At 43.5% G+C, this 5,762-nt stretch overlaps 1 pseudogene; it reads right to left on the reverse strand.

Moving 5' to 3' along the window:
- Positions 1-616: 616 nt before the first annotated feature.
- On the reverse strand, positions 617-939 carry LOC125360632 (annotated as a pseudogene).
- Between the last annotated feature and the right edge of the window lie 4,823 nt (positions 940-5,762).

Raw genomic sequence — 5,762 nt, forward strand, 5'->3', positions numbered from 1 at the left:
TGCATGTGTGAGGTACCGTGCAGAAACCTCTTTGAACACTTAACATACACTTCAGGAAAAATAAATGTTAATAAGTTAAAACATGTCTGGGGTATAGGATGGGTCCATAAAAATAGAGAAGGGGAAAGAGGGAGTCTAGAGTCAAAATAAGTGGAACAAGGAAACTTGTTGAGACTGTTTGGGAAGGAGAGGAAGGAAGAGAGATAATGAGGGGGTGATCTGGGTGACTTTCATCAAAACTTATTGGACATATAAATGGACATGTTAAAATGAAACCTTCTTGTACAACCAGTAAGTGCTAATTCAAAAAAACAAAAACAAGATGCAGCCAGGCACCCGTGGCACATACCTTAATCCTAGCTACTCAGGAGATGGAGGACTGAGGACCAAGGTTTAGGGCCAGCCTGGGCAGGAAAATTCATACCATTCTTAACTCCAAATCAAACATGAAAAAAGCCAGAGGTAGAGCTGTGGCTGAAGTGGTAGAGCATTAGTCTGATCACAAAAGCTCAGGGATAGTACACAAACCCTGAGTTCAAGCTCCAGGACTAACACACACACACACACACACACACACACACACACACACACACACACAGAGAGAGAGAGAGAGAGATTAAAATGCAGGGCCTAGCAAACATATCCCACAAAATCCACTGGATAGCACAATGTTCTTTTGGATAAATCCTGTTACTTCTTTAATGATATTGTTGACTTCAGTGCTGCCTTTTAACCTCACTTTTTTCTTTGTTTACATCTTTTTCAGCTCTCTTCCAGTCAACCTGCATGTGGCTACTATGACTGGCAATGAGAAGGAGAAGAAAACCAACACTTATTGTAGTTGGTGCAAGTTTTCCACCTTTTAGAATAAAAATCCTGTCCACCATCTAGTCACACCTCTGTTAAAATCTGGGTAACTGCTGAGTATTTTTCTACCATACACCCTGAACTGTGACCAAACTTTCAATTCCACCAGTAGCATCCTCTTGCATATTCAGTGAATCCAATACTGGATGAATTGTCATTACTTCTTGGAGAAGAATGGTCCAGGATGCCATAGGCCTCCTGTGACAAGCGCTTCACTTGTCCTTCCCATCCTCTTCTCCCCTGCACTTAAAAAGAAGACACCTAGGAGCTAAGAATGAGGCTTAGCAGTACAGTGCTTGCCTAGCATGCAAGAAGCCCTGGGTTTGATTCCTCAGCATCACATAAACAGAAAAAAACACTGGAAGTGGCACTTGGGCTGAAGAGGTGGAGTGCTAGCTTTGAGAAAAAAAAGAAGCCAAGGACAGTGCTCAGACCCTGAGGTCAAGCCCGGGGACTGGCAAAACAAGAAGATGAAAGAAGAGGAAGAGGAAAAGGAAGAAGAAGGGAGGAGGAGGGGGAGGGGGGGAGGGGGGGAGGGGAGGGGGAGGGGAGGAGGAGGAGGAGGAAGAGGAAGAGGAGGAGAAGAAGAGGAGAGAGGAGACATTTGGCATTTGTCTTTATCTGTAACTAAAAGTTAAACACAACTTTTAAAGCAGTTTTGAAAACATCAAGGTTACATCTAAAAGATGTTATCCATTTATCCATCAGAAATATTTTATAATTAGAATTATGTCTCTTCTCAAAATGAAATAGTTTGGCGCTTTTCTAAGCTCTTTAGCTATCGTATACTGACACAAGTAGACGTCTCCAAAGCACAGGGGGGAGGGGAGGCCTAAGCCACTAGATTGGATTGATTTTAAGTATTCATCTCATTCCTGTTCCCATTGCCTTTGGGCCAATGGAGCAATTTTGAGACATTCCACTAGGAGGAGCCTTTGCTATGACTGTAGAACACAGCCAGATCTTGCTTTTTTCTCAAGGAGATCTTTAGTATTTTCCTTAAAAAAAATGTTTTTGTACACTTCAGTTGGTCAATAAAAATGTAGGCTCTGGGGGCTGGGGATATAGCCTAGTGGCAAGAGTGCCTGCCTCGGATACACGAGGCCCTAGGTTCGATTCCCCAGCACCACATATACAGAAAACCGCCAGAAGCGGTGCTGTGGCTCAGGTGGCAGAGTGCTAGCCTTGAGCCGGAAGAAGCCAGGGACAGTGCTCAGGCCCTGAGTCCAAGGCCCAGGACTGGCCAAAAAAAAGAAAATGTAGGCTCTGTAGGCAGCAGATGCACATATGAAAATATTCCAATAATAGTATACCAAATAAAGTAACGAAGAATGTTAATAAAGGCTAGTTTCTAGAAATCTGTATTGCCATCTAAACTAAGGTCCTAAAGTATATATCAGCAGATACTCCAACATGACTTATTATTCTTTAAAATACAGGAATAATACCCTTAGGAAGAATTTTTAAAACTTCAATTAAATATTTCTGTTTCAAAAACACTTTATTTCCCTGTGTAGACAGTTATTAAACTGTAATGCTAAAATGTGCATGCTGTCAAATGTTTCTACAATATTCAAAAACTTACCTAGGATACTTAGGACACATTTCTCATCAACCTTGTTTCTTTCCTGAGTGAGTGAGAATCATGTCTTGGACTTTTGACTAAGATCCACATTGAAGCCAAGAACCTCACACCTGTAATCATAGCTATCAGGAGACTGAGGTCTGAAGATTGAGACTCAAAGCCAGCCCAAACAGAAAAGCCCATGTGACTCATAGTTCCAGTTAATCAGCAAAAAGCCAGAAATGAAGGCATAGCTCAAGTGGTAGAATGCCAGCCTTGAGCAACAAAAGCCAAGCAAGAGCCAGACTCTTTGAAGTCAAGCCCCATTGCTAGCATGGTTCCAAGAGGCGGCCCTGAGGGCCTGACATAGATGTGGGCAGCCCCTTAGGGAGGTCTCTTGGAGCATCCACCCTGATGGACAGCTCTGGCATCAAATCCCAGCCCCTAGGTAGGTGCACGTACCCCTCCCCTTTTGCTGGCCGTCCAACCTGCGTAAAAGAACGATTCTTTTCCTGATTAAACGAGTTTGGCTCTGACCGGCTTCCAGGCTGCCTGTTTGTCCTCTGTGGAGAAGAGGGCTGGGTGGTGGTCTGTCAACCCCCATATCCTCTTCCTGGACCCGCCCGCGTGAGGTACGCTTTCCCCATCTCTCCTGCAGGACAGGAGAGCGCGGGAGGCTAAAAACCCCGGGCACATGTGTATGTATATGCATTTGTAGCTTGCTTGTTTGTATGTGCATATATGTGCATGTGTGCTCACACCATCATCCTGGTCTGTTAACACCAATGGCAAGATGGCCCATATTATCTGTAGTTTTTTTTATTCAAGTGTCAGCAATCAACTTGGCTTCATTCTAAAATCATCGTCTGTAACAGTGCACAAAAGACAGCAAAGCACCACACAAGAGCAAGAGCGAAGCCACATTTTTAACCTTTCCTGGCATCCTAACTTCCAGGCCTTGCAAAGGGGCCAGGCCACCATGAGTGAGGGGCAGATGGAACAGGCAGTAGTAAGACATTAGAAACATTTTTGAAAACGATTCTACAAAGCCAAGTGGCCTGTGGAGTGGTGATAGGGGGAGACTGGAATGGGAGAGAGAACAGCAACCTGACTTTGAGATGTGTCAGCAGGTGGCCAGCGCTACCAAATGATGCTAGTGTTGGAGCCACAGAGCTGCGAGGAGGAGGAGCAGATGTTCCCCTGTTCCCTGGACCTGTGTCTGCCTCAGTGTCTGGCAGCTACTTTCTACACCTCACCTATTGGGTAAGTGGAAATTTGGGGCCAGAAGCTGCGGTGGATCCAACCTCGCCAAAGGCAGCACTGCTCTGTGGGGGAACCAAGATGCTGGTCAGACTAGTACTAAAACCCTCATTACCTGCAGGATGCAATCCAGCTCTGGAGAGTGACATTCAGGGCTCTACACAATGCAGTCTTCCATGATCTTTCCAACATGCCCTCCTGTCACTTCACTTCCTAAAAAGCACACTCCACCGACATAGTCATCTCTGTACTGGCATAGTACCCTCACCTTCCTCCTGGCCCTCCCTCCACCTGAGATGCCCTTTGCTCACCTGTCAAAATTCTCCAATGCTCACTGTAAAGCTTCTCTGAGAGCCCACCGCCCCCCCGCCCCCGCCCCAGGGGTTCCTCAACAATACTTTGACCACTTTTTCTATTTCATTATTGGCAAGGACAGTGTATTTGTACTCCACACAGGGTCTACTGTGTATAGTCTCACCGCAATGTGCTTGGGTTTGAATCTTTGATTCACCATTCATTAGCTCTAAAATGACAGACGCGTGGCTGCAATGATCAGTGCTTGAGAGGCCCCATCTGTGAAATGGGATAGTAAAATGCTGCCTGATTGGAAAACTGTGAGGATCAAAGGCATTATCACATGTATACTGTGTAGATGGCTCCTGACCTGTCCTAAGGGCTCAACACCCATTCGCTATTGTTTTTAGCATCAATCCTATTGTTATTTTTCTCTCTGCATGCCAACACTATGTCACAGGTGCTATCTTAAACTTTGCCAAAAGCCACACAACTCATGAAGTTGATGTAGTCAGGTCTGCTGTACAGCCAGTGATCTTGATTTCTCTTAACATTACATTTAGTATTCTCAGGAAACAAGAAAAATGTTTTCAGGCAAGCTTATTGCATATGTAGCAAGTGAATTAAATAACTGGTTTAAGACACTTTCCATTAAAACAGTAGAGCTGAGGTAGGGTGCAGAGTAAAGTTGTACTTATTAGGGGGCTGACATAAAAAGATGCTGAGTTTGACAGAGAAGAACAATGGAAGGAGCAACACCTATCAATATGCATTGTGCTCACAAACTGACATGATGACTTGAAACCCCTTTCTATCACAACTTAAGGACAATAAACTTCTGTACAACTTTACAATAGCAAAATATATGTTTTGTAAAGGGAGAATACACTTTTTAAAAAATATGACGGGTTTGAGCCCAACATAGGCAGGATAATAAGCCCTGGACTTCCAACGTCGTTTGTTCTAACTATGAGGGCATCACATCACACACTGAGAAAATGCGTAGAACAGCTACAAAGTTTGAATCAGTGACATAGTTATTTGAGTAAGACAAAAAAATTTTTAAAAATTAAAAGATGGGATACCTCTAAAGAGGGCAATATTACCATTGACAGTGATAGTGGCACTTCACATATCTTATCCTTCTTTTTAGTACTGGAGTTTGAGCTTAGAGCTTCCCTCTTGCTAAGTAGGCACCCCTACTGTATATTTTTGCTTTAGTCATTTTTCAGATACATTCTTGCAATTTTTCCTGGTCCTAGACTATCTATCCTGATAAGTGGTCCTGATCCACATATCTATGCCTCCCAGACAGCTGAGATTATAGACACAAAACTCATGCCCAGTTTATTGGTTGAGATGAGGTCTCATTAACTTTTTATCAGGGTTGGTCTCAAACTGTAATTATCCCAATATCTACCTCCCAAACGGCTAGAATTATAGATGTGGCCCACCACAATGAGCCATGTCTTGGCTTGTGATGAGCAGGTTCCATGTCATATCGTTGCATTATGACATTATGGCAAAATAAACAATTCAGCTTATCCTAGAATTTTTTGTAGAAAAATACTTTGCTTTCAACAACTCTCATGTCCCAGAAATTCATGTGTTCCAATAGCAAATTGGATGGCCCCTGATCATACCCGTAAGGAATAATATTTTTCAAGATAAAATATACAAACTACCATCCTGCTTCATGTTAGGGGAGAATACATGTGTCAATGACAAACTGCCAGGGCATTTGGGTAGCAGACTAAAAAGACCAGGATGGCTCCTT

The sequence above is a fragment of the Perognathus longimembris genome, chromosome 12 (genome assembly GCF_023159225.1).
Source record: "Perognathus longimembris pacificus isolate PPM17 chromosome 12, ASM2315922v1, whole genome shotgun sequence".
NCBI lineage: Eukaryota > Metazoa > Chordata > Mammalia > Rodentia > Heteromyidae > Perognathus > Perognathus longimembris.